At 45.5% G+C, this 19,744-nt stretch overlaps 1 protein-coding gene across 5 annotated transcripts in view; it reads right to left on the bottom strand.

Moving 5' to 3' along the window:
• The window catches only part of Znf462 (zinc finger protein 462), a 140,857-nt gene extending 121,359 nt beyond the window's left edge, over positions 1-19,498 (bottom strand). The window contains exon 1 of one of the 5 annotated variants that reach the window (XM_052715237.1): positions 18,898-19,498. The gene's annotated coding sequence lies outside the window, so the exon portion shown is untranslated. Of the gene's footprint in view, positions 1-12,840; positions 14,837-15,089; positions 15,440-15,856; positions 16,071-18,897 lie in introns of those variants that run through there. The other 4 variants (XM_052715234.1, XM_052715238.1, XM_052715235.1 and 1 more) reach the window with 4 other exon arrangements.
• Between the last annotated feature and the right edge of the window lie 246 nt (positions 19,499-19,744).

Consider the following 19,744-nt stretch of genomic DNA (forward strand, 5'->3'; position numbering starts at 1 on the left):
TTTACAAGAATCTTGGAGATTTCAAATATCAATAACTAAGAACATGACCGTTTTCTCAAGTTGCTCTGGACACAATGTTTAATGGCAACTATAAAGTTTTTAAATATATTTTTATAACTAAAAAAAATCCCACTGACATTTGTCTTTCTGAAAAATCCCAAAATGTTAAAAAAAAAAAAAAAGAAAAGAAAACTTTATAAGTAATTTGCTTTTAAAATAAAAACAAAAAACAAAAAAAAAAAACCAACTGGGTCTCACATAGCCCAGACTGGCCTTGAACTCCTGATTCCCCTGTTATGATTTCCTATACCCTGAGATTATGGGCATGTACTACAACACCTGTGTTGGGAGATTTGCTTTTAAGTGTGAAAAACCACTATGCAGTTTTACCAAAGAAACATTTAGACATTAGTCATTCTTTATCTTTGTCACCAACACTTCCCACCATCACCACCTTGCCACCAATGAATGTTCTATGACCAAAGCAAAGCAGTTAAAGGAAGCTCTCTCTGCAGGGCCCAACCAACACCTACCAGTGTTTCCGACATTTTGAAACATCACCTACAAGTAAGATTCTCTAAAATTAGCCTCCTTGTGGTTGACATCTCAAAGCATCTGATGTTACAGTACGGGGAGACCAAGTAGACCTAGGCTGCTAGAATAAACATTTGCACACAGAAAAGCCAAGGCATCTCTAACCAAGGTTTTAGGGCAGCGCTCAAACTGGCTTGCATGGGCAATACAACAAAGAGGCAACCAACATTTACATAAAACAGCAAGACTAGTATTCCCCTTGCAGTAAGTACCATCTTCATCGAGGGCAAGACATATTTGTCAGAATGTATCAAATAGGAAGGGTAATAACATCTCAGAAGCTCAAAGAACTTCACATTTACAAGCACTGTACCCTTATACCTCTCCAGGAAATAACTCTACCAGGTGTGAGAGGCAGCCTCTCTACCCTGCAGATTCACTCTTGCCAAGAGGAAATGGCATTATTGTTGGTCAGTTTACACCTTCCTACTGAGGCAGGCTTTGTTTGGTAGCTAATGTCTATTAATTTCAGCATTTAGGAGGCGGAGGCAGGGAAGACTGCCCTGAGTTCTAGGCCAGCTTAGGCTACTCAGTGAGAGACCCCATCCAAAGCAACAACAACAACAACAACAACACCATGCCAACTAGACACTTTCACAAGACCTAGAACTGCTGCTGGGTTTCAGAGCAGCAGACCACACCATAGCTGAGTCTCCCTCTGAACAGATGCCAGCACTGCTCAGCAGGGAAGACCCAGCAAGAAACAGGCAAGCTCAGAAAGCGGAGGCTAAAGACTAGACATGGAGAATAGAGGAATGTGGTAGATCCCTGGTAGGTCACCACCTTGGTTTCTCAATCAGTGAGAAGTAATTATCATCTGTCAGTGCTTGCCATAATCCAGCACTCAGGGATGGGAGAGAAGACTCTGTTAAGAACACTGGATGCTCTTGCAGAGGACCTGAGTTCAGTTTCCAGCACCCACATGAGGAGGCTCATGACTACCTCTAATTCCAGTTCCAGAGGATCCAGTCTTGTCTTTTGACCTCCACAGGCACCAAGCAGGCTTACATTCAGGCACTCACACATACACATAAAAATAAACAAGCAAATAAATAACTAAGTCTTTAAAGAGGGAGAAAGCTTGGAGAAGAGTTCTGCCCTTCTCAAAAAAAAAAAAAAAAATTAAAATTAAATAAGTAAACCAAGACTCTCCTACATATATTTTGGGAGCCCTAATGTCAGTTTGACCATTAACAGTACCCTGGGTAGGAAACCATGGGACAGAGAGGGGTAGTGGCTTAGGCAAGAAGCTACAAGGAAGGGACAAATGTCAGCCAGTACTTACAGTCCAATATGCTTGACACACTACACACCACTTGCTTCATGGAGACCCCTGCACATAGAAGGGAACTTTGTAATGCTGATGTTATAGAAATAAATAGTGACAGATATTCATGTTCTGTGTGTGTGTGTGTGTCTCCTAACATACACACGAACGCATGCACACACACACACACACACACACCAGCCCAGTTGCCCACGGTCATTCTTCAGACAGACGAACTAAGGTCTAGCCATGGTGTACAAATTTCAAGTGTACTGCTTCTCTGCATAACTGCACATCCAGAGAGAAAGGCTGCCAAAAAGACAATCTGGCCCAATGATTCAGTTTCACAGACATACCCACTTCTGATAAAGGTTGTTGTTGGTATTCCTAGAAATCGTTGCCTCTGTTTAGGAGATTAAACAGCAAATAAACCTGGGCATGGGGGCACACGTGTGTAATCTCAACACTCAGGAGGTGGAGGCAGGACGAACAAAAGTTCAAAGTCATCCTTGACTATAGAGTTTAAGGCCAACCAGGGTTACAGGAGACCAGGTCTAAAAAACCAAAACAAAACACGGCATACAGCAAACAATAGTCATAGCAATGAAGCTATGAGTTCTTGCTCTCTCTGTCTCAGTCCCGCTATATAAGAGACATACATGCACACATACATATGCATGTCTCTTATGTAGCTCAGGCTGACCTCAAACTTTCTATGTAGCTGAGGATGACCTTGATCCTTGATCTTCCTGCTTCTCCTTCCTCAGCTCAGGGATTTCCAACAAGGGCCACCACACCCAGTTTATACAGTGTAAGTTGGGATCAAACCAAGAGCATTGTGTGTAACGGGCAAGCACTGTCCTGACTGAGTCCCACCCCTAGCTTGCTGTTCTCCTTATACTACAAATACATTGACAATAAGTTTCACAAATTTGGGGGAAAGGGAGGAGTATCTAAAAGGTTCTAAAAAGTAACTAAAAAGTTCCTGTCTAGTGTTCCTCAGACCTTAATGTTGACATGGCATTATTTACAAACAAATAATGCTCTCACTTTTAGATTCTGCCTTATCAAGCACACCATCCCATCAGATGAAGCACATTAAAGCTACTGACAGACTAATAGGCTAAGGAAAAAATTACCTAGCCAATTTTTAAAATTTTTACACTTCAAGAATCTCACCTGCTGGTGTATTTATGGCTTTCTGTCTCATTTGGTGCTTAAAATCTTAAGAATATACTCTTCTGTAGAAGCCCACACAAGTTAAATAGTGTGTGCAGTTGCAGACAAAATAATACTGTCACAGGCCTTTCTACAGAGGAAGGGAAGCGATCATGGGAAGCTTACAGTGGGGAGACATCAGGGATTCACCACCCAGTGCTGCTCCAGGTAAGATCACAAAGCACTTACCTGTGCTGGGGTCAGTTCTGGTAATTGTAGTTGACGTCTAGAAATGGGGTTATGAATATAATTATCGTGAAGCAGCAATTGGGCAATCACAACCTAATTAAGCCCACTGACTAGATTATCTTGTTTTCTCCCTAATAATCACATAACATTTAACACTTGCTAATTTCTGGACCTATGGGTGATGTTCATTCATGACTAACAAGCTCAGCCACTGGTCAGAAAAGGAACACACCAGTACACAGGGCACCAAGTCAAGCACAGAGCAGAGATGGATTTCATGTCAGCCAACATCTGCTCTTGAACACCTCTTTATTCCCTATCCCCATCAAATTACTAATTGGAGGCATGGGGCTAAGGGACTGACTGAACTTTCAAGAGGCTGGAAGGATAAAACTTTTGCTTTCTTGAAAGCACACTGGCTCATGTAATATACACGGTGTGCTTTTTATTTTTTAATGATACAGTTGATTCTGTCTTTGAAAATGTAATTTTCTCTTCTTTTCCTTGCAAATTAATGGCTGATTCCTCTGCCAGGCCTGCATACATAAACTTTATCCATTTACCCACGTCACACGTGTCTCAAGGCCTCCTCTCTCTTGCAGTACCTCTGATATTGAGCATGCTCACAAATTGAACATCTTATGCCCAATTGCCACAGTACCCAGAGATACATTGAACCAATTCACCTTGCTGTCTTCAAAAGCAGTTCCTGAAGGCAGCCTGGGTGGGCACCTCTCCAAGGAATTAAGAAGATAAAAGAAATAGGTTCATTGAAGACTGGTCTTTGAGGTAGGCTGATGTGGGGAACATGGTTTATACTGTGGCTAAGTGAGTAACAATCCCCGTGAATTAGTAATTCTGCTCAAAGAATCGTATGTTTTGGGACTGGAGAGATGGCTCAGCGGTTAAGAGCACTGGCTGTTCTTCCAAAGGACCTGGGTTCAATTCCCAGCACCCACATGGCAGCTTACAACTGTCTGTAACTAAAGTTCCAGAGGATCTGATACCATCACACCAATGCACATAAAATAAAGTTAAGTAAATTTAAAAAAAAAAATAAGAATCCCACACTTTGCTGTAGCACGAATCTTAGAATCTTATTAATAAAATCAAACCTGGAGCCAGGTATTGGGGTGAACGCTGGAAGATCAGAGAAGCAGAACAAGCCACAGCCACCTCACCTTGCCAATTCCTCAGCTGATCCTGTTTCCTCAAACTGTAAGCCTCTGTGTCCTCATCCAAATGGATCTCAGCTGAACTGCTGCTCAAAAGCCTAAAAGCTTAACCAGCTCTAGTTCCTGGTCCTCACGCCTTATATGTTTCTGCTTTCTGCCATCACTTCCTGGGATTAAAGGCTCTTGTTACCATGCCTGGCTGTTTCCAGTGTAGCCTTGAACTCACAGAGATCCAGGCAGATCTCTGCCTCTGGAATGCTAAGATTAAAGGTGTGTGTGCCACCATTTTCTGGCCTCTGTATCTAGTGGCTGTTCTGTTCTCTGACCCCAGATAAGTTTATTAGGGTGCACAATATTTTGGGGAACATAATATCACCACACTTTGCTCTAGTTTACTCTCTTCCATGAATATCTCTTACATCCCCAAGTTCTTTTCTTTCTTTTCTCTTTTGAGACATAGCCCTGGCTGTCCTGGAACTCACTATGTAGACCAGCCTGACCTTAAACTCATAGAGATCCACTTGCCTCTGCATCTCAAAGTTCTTTATCCAAGCAAACAGTAATTTTAGGGTTGAGAATGTAGCTCTGCGGTAAAGTTCTCTACCAGGTGTAAGACTCAACATAGCTACAAAAAAAAAAAAAAAAAGGAAAGGGAAACAATGGTTTGGGTGAGTCTGATAGGTAATTATCCTAATGAGGTGAAAATGGCCTTTTCTTGTGCACTTTAGAAGCAGGGTGTACGCTTTCCCTTCTACAAAAGTTTTGACTATGTATCTGTCTAGGTACCAGAGTTCAGAGGAACAGAGCTGTGGTGACAATGGGGGCCGATGAGACTGCTCAGCCATCAGCATCCAATGGCTCATCTCACAGAACAGCCATGGTCCTGTACACCTAAGGAGTGTACAGACCTCCTCTATCTCTATGAGGACAGTCACTTACTCTGTGAGGGATATCTGCGGTCACCTATAAACAACGCTTCTTTATTGTACGAGAACAGTCCACAAAGAGGCGAACAAGACTGGAACATTCCTTGTGTCTCTATGGTCTAAGCAGAAGGCATGGCGACCACTGAGCAGTGCTGGGAGCCGTAGTGCCCACTTTAAGAGAATCGGCCCCACTTTCCACAAGTGATCATTCACTAACTTTTAAATGTCTGTCTGTGTAGCTTCTGAAAACATTCTTCAGCCTCCAGTCACTAAAGCCAATACAGGGCATCAAGATTTCAAAAAGAGAGGAACACAGCATGTCTGTCTGCCAGTTCAGATCAGGGCTCTTTTCAAAACTCCATCTGCAAGCCAGGCGGTGGTGGTGCACATCTTTAATCCCAGCACTCGGGAGGCCGAGGCAGGTGGATCTCTGTGAGCTACAAAGTAAGTTCCAGAACGGCCAAGGCTACAGAGAGAAACCCTGTTTCAGAAACTAAAAGAAACTCTAATGAGTTTGATACAATTTAAAAATATGTACTCCTCCAAGTGACTCCTACAAGGTCTCCTTTGTAACTCAGAAGACAAAGAGGGTGCTCTTGGTAAAATACTTTCTCAGTTATTGGAATGGGCTGTCTCTTTCCTCTTAACCAATACATTACAATCAATCAACTTTCCATTATGTGCGGATTCCCTTCCACAGCACAAAGACTCCTGGCTACTGGAGGAGACAGACCATCATGAACATAAGCTATTAGCATATAGGTCAGGTCCTATCAGCAGAGAGCCAGGGCTCTGGAGGAAGGCACCTCTCATGTGAACTCTGGCTCCCCTACTTCTTAGCTCATGACCCTGGGCAAATTATCTCCCTAACCCCTGGTTTCTTCCACCACACGGACAGTCCCTGGCTCATACTAAATGTTAAACAAATGTTACCTGGTATTAATATCAGCTATGAGCCCATCCAGGAGGGAAATAGCATTTTGAAGCTTTCTGTGGTACTCCTATGCTAAAACGGAGTTAGCAGAATTTTTTGATGAAGCAGTCATATTTACTCTCTATTGTTTTCACTCAATATTAGGACAGGAAACATCCAACTGACAGCAGAAAGGGGGGAAGCTTTCTGAACTCTGACATTCAAATGAAAACCCTCTCTTCATACTCTCCCCTTCAAGGTACTACTATTAAATACTAATTAACAGTCGTCAGAGACTATTCAAGATGGAAACACAGAAGAGATTCTGGTGGATAAGTGATTATGAGGAAATCTTTACATGATCTCTAGCTGCGGTCTGCCTCAGGGAAGCTTTAGTCTGTAGCCAAGGGTTCATTTTGCCCCAACTGAAGAACCCCTAGAAGAGGCCCACAGTCACCTGAGTTGAATGTCTGTTGTTAATTGTTCATAACACAAAGGGATGATGTAACCAGGGATGAGAATGGCTAAATATCTTGCACCCCAACAGCCTGGTTCTGGATTTTAAAATGCTGGGAGCAGACTGGTCCACCAGCCTGTGCTGACCTTTGGTTCAGACAAATGGTTTAACCCTAAACTGGACACCATGCAGTGATGTGGTGTCCGCTCACTTCCTCTCTGGAATGAGCAGGTCTCTGTTTTTCATTCCTTCTAACACTCAGAGCATAGGCTGAGAAGCGCTATGGCTAACCTTAGAGAGGACTATCACGTTTTCTGCCCATCAATAATGCAGTTATCTGCTACAGTGCTCTACTCTCGGCATTATCCATTTTCCAGGAAAATCTGCATCAAGCCTGCTCAACCAGCTCCCTCAAGTTTCCATCTGTCCTTTATCAAAAAGGCTGCAGCTGTAACCCAGAAGTTACACGAATCATCTTCCATGTCCAATCCTGGTTTTTCCCAATAGGAGCTGACTAAAGAAAGTGTTTCTTAGCCATTGCTCTTCATATTTCACACGCAATGGGTAGCAAGTTACAAGGTCTTTCTCCGTTCACTCTCTTGTTTTTTTTAAGAGCAATGCCTTCCTTCCCAGTGGACAGACCTCTTCTATTTTGACTTGTCAATTATTCCTCTGCCTCACTTCTTTTCCCTTCCCCATCCAAGCGGGCTCTCTCTTTCCCAGCAAATTTTCACCATATAATTACAGTAATGCTTTAGCCTACTTTTCTGTTAGCTTAACAACCCTGTCTATTTTCTACTTGTGCTGATGCTACTGTTTGCTTTTCTGACGGGCTAATCCATGTATCCTTTCAAGGCCTAACTTCCCCTACCATGATAGCAGCTGGAGCTCTAATTCACAGGTGCCTTCCAAAGCTTTTCATTAGCAATAGAAATGAGATGGTTTAGAAACCCATTTCTTAATCTGCAGGTGAGTATTGGAACCTTTGTGCAGCAAACATCTTTCAAGTGTCCCACATTGTGCCACTACACAATTATTTTTCGAGTAATAAGGTACAATGTGATAGGCACACTTGCAGTGTTAACAGGGAGAATGTGCCCTCTGAGGTAACCAGCTTCCACCCCCTTGCCTCTGGCATTTCCAAGCTCAAGAGAGAAGCACTCAGCAGACATGAGAAAACCGGAAGAATGGCTTTGCCTTCTTGCACCTGCATACGGAAGAGAAGAAGGTAAAATCCCAGGGCCTTAGCTTGTGTTCTGGTCCAACTGGCCAGACGAGGGCTTAAGGAGTGAGTTTGGCCTTCCCCAGCTGGGCTCTGTGGCAGATAAGCCTCTCCACAAATCCTGGGCTTAATTACTTCTGACACAGTTGTCCTGCCTGGGCCTCCAGCTCCTTTTATGCGCTAACCAACATGAATCCAAGGTAAGACCCCGCTTTCCAAACCTTGGGCAATGCTCACTTCCCTTTTAAGTGATCCTAAAACATTTAACCAGGACCCACTGGGTCCTGTGAACAGTTTCTCTCTTTTCCTTTCATGGATCCCATTCAAGTCTCCTCAACCGCCTAGCCAATAACTTTCTGAATTACATAGTCTTGTCTTCAACCTTTTTTTTTTTTTTTTTTTTTTTTTCAAGATAGGGTTTCTCTGTAGCTTTGGAGCCTATCCTGGAACTTTCTCTGTAGACTGGCCTTGAACTCACAAAGATCCTCCTGTCTCTGCCTCTTGAGTGCTGGGATTAAAGGCATGTGCTGCCACTGCCACCGCCACCACCCGGCCTCAAGTATTTTTTTTTTTAAAACAAGTAAGAAACCTACCAATCCCTTCCCCCCTTGAGCAGGTTCCACCCTTTAAGTGAAGTTGGGGGTGAGCGTGGATGGGTAGAGCATTAAGCATCTTACTAATAAACCAGAAGAAAGAGCAGTGATCTGAGTCAGCAAACACACAAAAGCAAGGAAATCAATACCAAAACATCCATGGGCTGCCATGAAAAGGAAGCTTCCCTCCAACCCTCCAAGAACAACTCCAGAAAAAAAAAAATGTGTTCAGCTAGGAGTCACAAAAGAATGCTTTGAAGACCTGAAGCAAGCTGCTCCCCAGGAGGGAGGTAACAGTAGCAGCACCTTCTCCTACCATGCCACTCTACCCACCCAGACACCCCAATAATCAACTTGGCATTGGAGTCACACATCTGAAGACTTCATGAATCTTATGGATGCTCCAACTGCTGAGGACCATGGTTCTTAGCAAGAAGATCAGTTTTATGATGGCATGTCCAAGCAGGAATTGTAAATCCAAGTCACCTCTGTTGGACTTCTCCTTTACCAGTTGTACGGTTCAGGGGACAGAAAATTCAGAAGAACTTCCTAGTAAGCTGCAGATTCCATCTAGATTCATAAAAACCAGCTTCCCTGTGTTTGGAAAGTTCTCCTGGGTCTTATAAATCCAGGAGATAGTTCAACTCTAATTATCTTCCTTCCAGTGCCCCCCCATCTAATCTTTTTCTTCTTCCTTCAGCCCTGGCATGCAAACCATGCCGTTTTAACTTCTTTCCTGTTCTCCCAGTTCTTCTGGAACATTTTATTTTCGACAGTCAACTCATTTGGAGGAGTGCCACACTGAGGTTCAACTGTTTACAACATTAACTATGTTTCTGCCAGAAGTCCTGTATCCAGCACTACCTTCTCCAGGCTGCCTCGTAGATTAAGAATTTATGCATTTGTTTGGAAGAAGCTTAGAAAATGTGGAAACTTCCAAACATCACTCTTCTTTCTTACAAAATTGCTCGTGCTTGTCCAAGAGGACAGACATGGAAACTCATCTCACCCTTTCCAAAGTACTCTCCCCAAGTCATGAATGATGACTGCCTGTTTACTGGGAGGTGGGAAACAGCTGTTGATCTTCAAGAGAGAATTAGGATTCAAAAACATACATAGAAGGAGCGTGGGGTTTTTGTGGGGATTTTTTGTTGTTTTTTTTGTTTTGTTTTGTTTTTTTGAATGAGTAGCGAATACTAGAAAACCACCAATTAAGACTACATTTCACCTCTTGACCATTCATCAATATTACAAAATGGCATGTCTGAAAGCAGCCAATTTGAATTTGCACCATGTTGCAAAACAGATCCTCAGAGTCCAATTGTGGACTCTTTTGCAAGTTGCAATAGACCCAGACAAATTTCCAAAGAAGGGCATTTGAAAAGCACTTCTGAGCCCTGGATGGTAGAACAAGAGAGGAAAACAGAAAACTTAAAAGAAAAATACAGCTACCACCCAGTAGCTAATGGTTCACTAACAAAATGGGTCTCTGCTTCCATGAAGGAAGTATGCATAATACCTCAGCCCTGAGTCCCCACATGTTAAACCCAACTACAAACAACAACAGCCAAATTCATGTTCCTGTCCGACAAGGGTAGGACTACAGAGTTTCTCAGAGAGTTCAGGCCCTGAAGAGGGTAGCTGATGAACAGCTACAAGCACCAAACACTGTGGAGGTAGTGGAAAGGGCATCAGGCTGCAGTCATCCAACCCGACCTGTGTTCTAGGCCTGGCTTTGTTACAGCTGAACTTTCTGACCTTATGCAAGTCACTTCATGTCTGTGTGCCAGTTTCCTCTTGGGTAAAATGAGGGTCATTAAGGATATTTGAAATATATTATCTCTTTAAGGTATATAAAAAAAAATCTAGCTTCTAACCTGAAAGTTTTGTCTAGTGATTATTAACTCCTTATTATTCTTCACTTATAATGTAAACATTTGTCAGTTTTTAGTGACTTGGATGTTAGTTTCTACTTGGGAAATAATGGTTTTGACTATCACCCCCCAAACTTTCAGTTTACTCTCCCTGCAGTTCTTTCCTATTCCATAAAATGCTTCTTTTCCTTTCTTTCTTATTATTTTAAGCATCCTTCCCCAAACTAAGACTTGTGCTATTAAAAGAGCTTAGAACTTCCCATTTCCTTGCTAGGGCTAAAATTAAACTGTCCATTCCTTAGGGCCCCACATAACATCTGCCAGATGTCTTGGCATATTACACAAGGAGAGGAATTTTCTTTTAGCATTATCTATTCTCTTCTCTGTTTTCTCATAATCAATTAATAGGTCACCAACACTCAGATAATGTTTCTCTCAAAGCCGTCAACTTCAGAAGCACAGGACTCTCACAAGCTGCTTTCACAAACACAAACACATGTCACCTGGCAAATGTCTTGCTTACTGAATTTCATCCATATCCTCTCCCTTCTTTTCTTTTCCTCTCCCAACCACAAAAGTTCTGGGGATTAAACTTAGGACTCACTCTACCACTGAGCTACAGCCCCACCTTCCTTTGAATTTCTGGAGTTTCCATATAGTTACAGACATGCAGTCATATTCATGCACAATCTTCTGCGGTTGGGATTAGTTGCTTATACGCTTCTTAATCTGTGACTGTGGAATTATGAAATAGCACTTCGGTTCTCCAGCACCTCAGCTCTCAACTTAAAATACTCAACCCAGACTCATCAATTCTCTATTGGGTAACATGATGAACTATAAATCTGAAAGATGCACATACCACAAGGAAGATGAAGGTTACCTTAACTAAAACTCTCATCATCAGGAATAATTAGAGGAAGACTAGGCCCTATTAAACTCCATCACACTTAAAACAAGACTCATTCTCAAAGCAACTTCATCCTTCCTTCTTTCAAGAAAACAGACCACAAGTACTCTAAAACCCATTAGGAAAGCTGGAATTCCCACCTTCTACTGTCTTCCGGCAGACACATTAGGAAAAATGGACATAGATTTTTCTTTTCACCTAAAAGTTGTCTCCAACACAGGGTAGGGGTAAGAGTGAGATAAGGAGGGTCTTCAGGGGGTGAGGTCAATCAATGTATTATATATAAAATCAGTGAGAGAAATATTAGTGAATATGAAGAACCAACAACTATCTCTTGTATGACAAGAATAAGCATGGACTTGATGTCTCAAACCAAAAAAGATCTCTGAGCTTTGATAGCAAAATAGAATGTTCAAGCTGACTTTATTATTATTTTTTATTCCTTTCATGGTGCTTAATCCAAAGTATTTGTGTCAATTCAAGTGTGTAGGTCTAATGCCTTTAAAAATGTTATTGGACTTCTCAAATTGATTAAGTACAAATCACATGGAAGTGTCTTTTAGATTATCAGCTAAAATATATTCTCAAACTCAAAAATGTCTATTAGGTACCTCATTTCCCCCACTCCAGATTCCTTCAACTCTAATACTATCTGAGAAGACACCAAATCATTTGATTTCCAAGCAAAAGCAGTAGTGAGTCAAGCTGTTAGAGTGATTGGCAGGTTTTCATCACCCCCCAACTTCCCCAACCAACACACTAAAACAAATTAATTACTTGCCCCATATTAACAACCATAAAAAAGATATCATGAAAGTTTGTTTCAAGATCAACATATTTATGTTTACATAAACACACAGTTAATTAGATGCAAAATTATCTGATAATTACTTGCCCAAATAGCTATCTACTGCATTTAAACTTCCAAGCTGAACATGTAGCATCATCCATATATGCATTACCAAACTTAAATATAACATGACAACTTAAAAACCAAAGGGATTCAGTCAAAAGATAACATTATAAAATGAAAAAAATGAAAGGTCTTATTCCAGGCAAGAATTTTTTTCTAAGTGCTCTTGGAGACTTCTAGGTCTTTATTAAAGGGGCAAAGATCTGAACATTGTATTTTTAAATGAGCATACACATCCACTGAAAACCATACATCTTCATCTGTACAAACAGGGTTTTACTTCATTGACCATGGACAATTATCAGCTAAAGAGCCATGTATTTCCCTGTCTCCTTTCACACCCCTCAGAAGAACAATAACCCTCAATTAATGACACAACAGTTTGGTTTGAAAAATGTGGCGTTGTCATATACAGCAGTGTGCATTTACTGAGTGACATTGCTACCAGCTACTCCACAGAACATAATTACATCTGGAATCGAAAACCACTTCAATATGCACAAAAACACTGTAGACAGAAGGAACTTTGCATACAAAAATCTGACACATAATGAGAAGGCAAGGAAAGGGCTGGTGTAAAGTGGCTCACCAATGTGTTCCTTATTTCTGTTGAAGCTGGTACCTTTCTGCATTTCTCCTTGGTTGAGAGCAAGGTCCAGTTAGCCCCCTTAGAATCTGTTCATTGGTTCTGAATCTCCTCCGAGTTTTCATCCCACCGTGGAGCCTTCCTCACCTATCTCAATAGTCCATCTAACATTCTCCCAACATCTTCCCTCATCCTCAAGATGGCTACCTGACCTAATGGCAAAGCAACGTCTTCATGGTTGGCTTTTGTAAATTTCTAAAGCATCTCAGAATTCAGTTCTTTCCTTGGGTCAGTTACACACAATCTCTAGAACTAATCTGTGAAGGGCTCCATAGCAATGTGTGTGTGCTGAGGTAGGACTGGCTCCTGCTTTCAAGCTATCCTCACAAAATGTCTTCCTACAAGATTAATAAATTCCTCCAATTAAAAAGGTTAAGATACCTGGACATAAGGTTTTCTCAACTGACATCATTTGTTTCCATAGTGACATTGTTAAGAAGACATAGTGATAGGATTTCTGAAGACTTACAGTGCTGGAGAACAGAGGGGGAAAAACAGCAGAAGGCAAGGGGGGAGACAAAGGAACTAGGAAGGCCTAACACACAAATGGAGCAGCCTGAAGAGACATGGAGAACCCGGAGAAACAGCCAGTCTGAAAGGGTTCCTCTGAGATCTGGAAGGAACATATTCCATTCTTTCTGGCAGAAATCACCCAAAACCAGACAATAAACTCTTGCAATGCATCCAACTGATGATAACCAAGCCTTCAGAACTCAAAAGAGAAAAGAAAAGAAAGAAAAAAAAAACCAATCTCAGCCTGGGGCCACCAACCCCCCTCACAATGAGGGGATAACATTTCCTGGAGACATTCAGGGGACCTGGAGCAGCTGAAAGTAGTGAGAAGATCTCAGTGGAAATGTTTTAGCTTTTGCCTTGCCTTTCCTGAAGGAGATCACAAACCCTTCAGGTCCACTCCAAAGGAGAAAAAAATTCCAAAAGTTTACTTTAAAATGGAAACAAACATCTCAGTAACTTGTGAAAGCGCTCCTTGGGTAGGAGAAAAATCTGAGGAACCCTTAAAAGCCCTCACCCCCTTGCTTAATGAATAGACAGTGAGGAGCCACCACAAGGTCTCCCTCTGGAGAGGGAGAAGGAGTAGGCAGGCATGCCTCTTCCTCCAGCCATCACCAACAGAGCTTCAAAATGGAGACATCCATAATTTTATAAACACTTCTCATCTCAGCTTTGTCTCCTGGAAGCCCGCGCTCCTCCATTTTCTGGTGGAGTTACAGCATGACAAGGCTGAAGGCTTACCTGACTCAGTTCCCAGCTCTCAACCCAACTAGTCACTTCCTCCCCAAACCTGCAAGCCACCTCCAGAAACAAAACCAAACCACGCCAAACAACCAACCCAGACAGGGAGACACAACCCCCGGGAGCCCCTGGAGAAAGCCCCAACTGGTTGGTCTTTTCCCATCCCAGGCGCGTGCTTAAAAATGAAACTTTTTTCTTTTCTTTCTCTCTTCTTTTTTCTTTTTCTTTTTCTTTTTTTTTTTAAGGTTGGGGAGGAATATAAAAGGAACTCCAGGCAACCTCTTCCCCTCCCTCTCTGTAGGTTAGGAGCCACAATGAAAAGAAAACCAGGGTTCCTTCAGGAATGGTGAACAGCCTGGAGAATGAACGTGAGAAGGAGCTTTGTGTTTTGGAGTCTGGACTGGAACCAAAGCAGACAGCTTGCAAATGGAGGACAGGGAGATAAAGAAAGGGAAAGAGAGGGGCTGCTCCAATGGGGGGCGGCTGCGGCTTCCCCCCGTGCCTGGAGGGAGGGCAGACCCCTGGGAACCGCACCAGGAGTAAGACGCCCCCCCTCCAGGCCCCTGCCTTCCTTTCTCCCAGCCTCAGAGGAGAGCCAAGCGTGTGTAATGGCTTCTCCTCTCCAGAAACCGTTGTCCTCCTCCAACCAGATGCTTCTGAACCTTCAGCCTGGAGACAGCTCCTCAGCTGTCCCTCAACCTGCGCCCCCACCCGGCCCGCAGCCCCCCGCTCGTCGCCTCTCTCCTCCCCAGCAGCGGCGGCGGCAGCCACCCCCTCGACACATCCCGACCCCGCATCCCAACTTCGGAGAGAGAGGAAAGAGAGAGAGAGAGAGAGAGAGAGAGAGAGAGAGAGAGAGAGAGAGAGAGAGAGAGAGAGAGAGAGAGAGAGAGAGAGAGAGAGAGAGAGAGAGAGAGAGAGAGAGGAGAGCCAAATACCTGAGGAAGAGGGGGGTGCCAATCCGCACGGCTTTGCCATCGGGCGGGGGACAGGCAGACAGAGGAGGGGAAAGGAAGCAGGGGACAGAGAAAGAAAGAGGTCAACCCGCTCAGGTCGGGGCCGCTCGCTCCGAGCGCTCCCTCCTCTGACCCCTCGCTCGCTCCCTCTGGCTCGGGCTCAGGTCTCTCCTGGCCTTCAGCCCTCCGCCCCCCTCCTCTGTCCCTACTCTTGTCCCCACACTCGGAGCATCCGTCCTAAGCCTCCAGGTCTCTCCTCTCACTCATCTCATTTTTTTTTCCTCTCTCTCTCTCTCTCTCTTCTCTTCACAGAACTACACGAAATTAATTAAGCCACAGGGCTCACCCCCCCCCCCCTCCCCAAGCAGAAGGCAGAAGGAGCAGCCAGCAGGAAAAGCACAGCCACCTCCACAGCTACCACCACCACCTTCTCCTCTTCCTCCTCCTCTTCCTCCCTAGCTTCTTCTCCTCCTCTTCCTCCTCCCCCTGCTGCTCTCCCTCCTCCCCCCCCTCCTCCTCCTTCTCCTCCTCCTCCTCCTCCTCCTCCTCCTCCTCCTCGGTCTCTCCTCTCTTTAGCTTCTTCTCCTCTCTCCTCATAGCCAGCCCATGCAGGGGACTTCCTCTCCTCCCCGCGCCGCCAGCCCTCCTCGGCCGAATGAATGAGCGCGTTTGTGCCTCCGCCGCCCCGCGCTCTCCTCCCCGGAGCACTCAGACCACCCCGGAGGTGCTGGTTAATTGCAGTAACTTACAGAAGAAGCGTCCCGGCGCCGGGAGGTGCTTCGGGTTCTCCAGCCCCACCGCCTCCTTATCCTCTTTCTCTTTCTCCTCTTCCTGCTCGGGTTATTGTTGTGGAAGTTGTTTGGGAGTCTCATGTGCTTCTGCCGGGTCTCAGCAATGGAGGATCGCCATCTTCCCTGCCTTCCTCGGCTCCTCAGACTCGCTGCAGCTGCAGATGACCTGAGATATCCGTCTCTCTCCCCTCTCCCTCCCTCCCTCTCCTCTCACTCTCTCTCTCTCTCTCTCTCCCCTCTCTCTGCTCTTCTCTCTCCTCTCCTCCCTCTCCCTCGCGCGCGCTCTCTCTCTCCCTCCCTCTGTGTCTCTCTCTGAATAATGAGCAACCAGAGGGAGAGAGAAAGCAAGACAGAAAGAGAGAAGACAATCTTCTCCTGCCACACAAAACGCCGGAGCACCAGGGGGTGCGCGAAGCCTTTCTAATAACAACAACGTGCAGGAGAGAGGAAGGAAAAGAAAGAAAGAAATGAGAAAAGGGCTGGGGGGAAAATAGGAAGAATTCTCCAAGAGCTGGAGAAGCGCAGGAGAAGCTGGAGGAGATGCTGAAGCTGCTGCCCGCCCCCCTCCCGCGCTGAACCCCAGAAGGAGGCAAGGTGGTTGCAAAGTTAAGGCTGGGACATTGTCTTTGTCACTCTGAACAACACAGAGCCAGGCCAGTGAGATGCAAGAGGAGGAGGTGGCGGTGGAGGAGGAGGAGGTGGTGGTGGAGGAGGAGGAGGAAGAGGAGGAGAAGGAGGCAAAGGAGGAGGAGAAGGGGAAGAGAGAGATGAGATGAATAAAGACCTGCGGAAAAGGCGGCGCGAGGAGCGCGACCGCCGGGCCCCAAGCGTGCGCGCTCGCGTCCCGGAGGCGCCCGACCTCCCTGGCCAGAGGAGCAAGCCCCCAGTGAGGACCCTGCTCCGCTCGCACCATCAGCCCTGCCCCAGGCGCCCAACCTGGGTTCCAGAGGGTCCCTCAAATGTATCCATCTAGAGGCCAATCTTTGCAAAGAACAGAGATGAAGAACTGAAGGTTGCAAGTCTAAACCCAGATCAACCACGTGGGGCATTTTAATTCCTTTCCAGCTTGCAGTGTATCTCCAGTGAAGGGCTCAAGTTGTCCATTGCTGGCACTTATTTTTTAAGTCGTCGCCCTCTAAATAAAGGCTCATTGTGCGTTTTATGTCTCTTCTGATATGGAAAGGAGGAGAAGGAACCCATCATTCTGATCTAGAAGCCACCACTTTCTTTTCCGAACTTGTGAAATGTTTTGACGGCGCACCAAAAAGGGGGGGGGGGGGGTGTCGTACTTAAATAACTTTCCACCCTCGCGCCCCACGTTGTTTGCACTTTCCGGCTGATCATCTAAAGGCTTGGAAAGTAACAATCATCGCTCCTAATGATAAGGTGTCATGGTGTTGAAGACAAGAAAGCCGAGCTGCAGCATCACACCTTGAATTTTTATTTAGTGTAATTTCCCCCCAAAATCGCTCTGAACTATCTCTTTTTCAAAGAAATGGGTTTCCACCCCCTCTCTCACCAGGTCAAAGATCTCCTAAGGCTTTAATTTGATTTAGGACGGGTGATGGGGAGGAGGGTACAGTACAAAAAAAAAAAAAAATCAATGCAGCAAGTCAGGAGCAATTGAAGTTCAAGGGCATGGGCTGGTGGTACCATTTCTATTTCTCAGATCCTCTAGTTGGACATCAACAGCCCCAGGAGAGAACAGCACGCAGCGCCGCGCGCGGGGCAGAGACCTTAATTAAAGTTTCTTTTGTCCGCCTCTGAATTAGGGGTTGTTGCTGGATTCCTTCGCATTGAGGAGCGCGCATCCGGTGAAGGCGCGATGCTGAGGATCCTGGGCGAGATTGTCCTCTTTAATACTCGCCTCCTCCCCCCTCCCCCACAGTTGGGGCAGCTAGACCGGTAAACCCATACAATAAAAGCAGAGGAGACGCGCACGGAGTTGGTTCCCATCGGATAGCGGCGTTTCCTAAGCACATCTAAAATCCTCATTTCCCAAGATTTTCCCGATTGTGTATTCCAGGGCAGAATGTCTCACCCTGACGCACGATCTAACCCCCTTCCAGTCAACACTTCCTGCCCTTTTCTCCTCCCACTCACATTGAAAAGCTCGGGAGCCCTAAAAGGGTGTTGATGGCTGGGGGTGATAAATAAATAAATAAATGACACTACGCGTGCGGTGGCGAAGAAAGGAGGGGGAGGAAGGGGGGGGTCAGGGAGAGGAAAGCGAGGAGAAAGGACTCAGGCGAAAGGGAGCCGGGAGTCAAAGAAAGCAGAGGAAGAAAGGAGAGGAAGATCGGTGAGGCTGCTCCACAGCGAAATCCTCCTGGCTTTGTGCAAAGGGGGAGGACTCCCTTCTTTCCAGGTACTAGAGGGACCTGAGCAAGTCTATCTGTCCCGAGCTCTTCTCCACCGGGACCCTAAGGGTGTCTGAGTGCTGACCGCCGCTCCCCATCAATTCCTCGTGGCCACTAGAGGAAGCGCGCCAGGTCTGCGCCGTCCCGACTGATAATTTACCTCTTTGTCTTTAATAAAAAGCTTACTTTTTTTTTTCTTCTGTCAAAAGCTCTGCACCGGGCAAAATAATAATAACAGCAATCGTATTTCAGATTGAAAGCTCCTATCAACTGCTGGCTTTCCGAGGCTGCGATAAATATCTTCCTCGACGTGAAGGTACCTTGTGGGCTGGCGTGGTTCCGAAGTGCGGGGATGGGGACCGTTCCCTCCCCCCCCCCCCCAGGCGAGAGGACCCAGCGGCAAGGAGGGAGGAATGAGTGGAGGTCAGGGGAAACCTGGGGTTTCCAGAGCTTTCGCGGTCGGGGGAAATGAGCCCTGGGGAGGAGCCTTGCGCCAGCGCCAGCGCGCCCCAACACGCCTTCGACCTCGTAAACCCACTTGGCAAAGGCCGGGGAAGCCGCTGGCGGAGCGGCTGCGGTGAACTCCAGAAATGAACCTGCGGCGCGACGCCACGGGCTGCCACCCTGGCCAACACTCACCTCGAGCGACCGACATTGAGAGAGCTCCCGACGCGGCCGCGGGGGCACCTTGCTCCGCCCTCCCGTCCCAGGAGAAGAGGACAAAAAAAGGGGGGGGGGGGAGATGGACTTGGAGATGGCCCCGCCCTTCAAACGCTCCAATCCTTGGAAACCAAACCTCCTCTCCAAGCTTCCACGTCTAGAAGGGACAAAGACTGCCAGGAGATCCAGGCGCTGATGGGGAGGTGACTGCTCCTCGCGCTTCTGGGTTGGGTGCTTTTGCAGGGGTAGGGATCACCGCTAAGTTTCCATCCCAAATAGGTCACCGAGGGATGATCTCTAGGAGGACAAACTGAGTCTTCTGGTAAAGAAGCAAGCTGACTTTTCAAAGCTGTGAAGCAAACAATTGCAAAACTCCGGCACAGCCCTGCTGTGTTGAAGGTGGAAAACTAAAATTTCTATTCCTGATGCCACAGTCCTTTTTGGTTTTCATACTTTTAGAAGTCCCAAGTTCCCTAACTCCCCAACTAAAATAAATGAAAGACATTAAACCTAAGGGGAGTGGGGAGGTTTTCGTGGTTTTTTTGTGTTTTTTTTTTTTTTTGAGGGGGTGCTTTCTCAAATGATAGAAAAGCAGTTGGGTAATGAAGGTGAGACAGTGAAGGGAAGCTCTGTGGCTGGAGGTTTTGGTGAATACCTTAATAAACTTGGTACGGAAGTAACTGTAATTATGTTTTGTCATTAGCAGACAATTTAGATAAGCGGGAGAAAGTTCACACCGCCTGTTATTTCACTCCCTACAAATATTCACAAAGATAACGCAAGCCTGGATTATCTTCTCCTTCAGGAGGGTGGATGCTTGATTTCT

The sequence above is a fragment of the Peromyscus californicus genome, unplaced genomic scaffold, assembly GCF_007827085.1.
Source record: "Peromyscus californicus insignis strain IS unplaced genomic scaffold, ASM782708v3 Scaffold_5__1_contigs__length_169319896, whole genome shotgun sequence".
Lineage (NCBI taxonomy): Eukaryota > Metazoa > Chordata > Mammalia > Rodentia > Cricetidae > Peromyscus > Peromyscus californicus.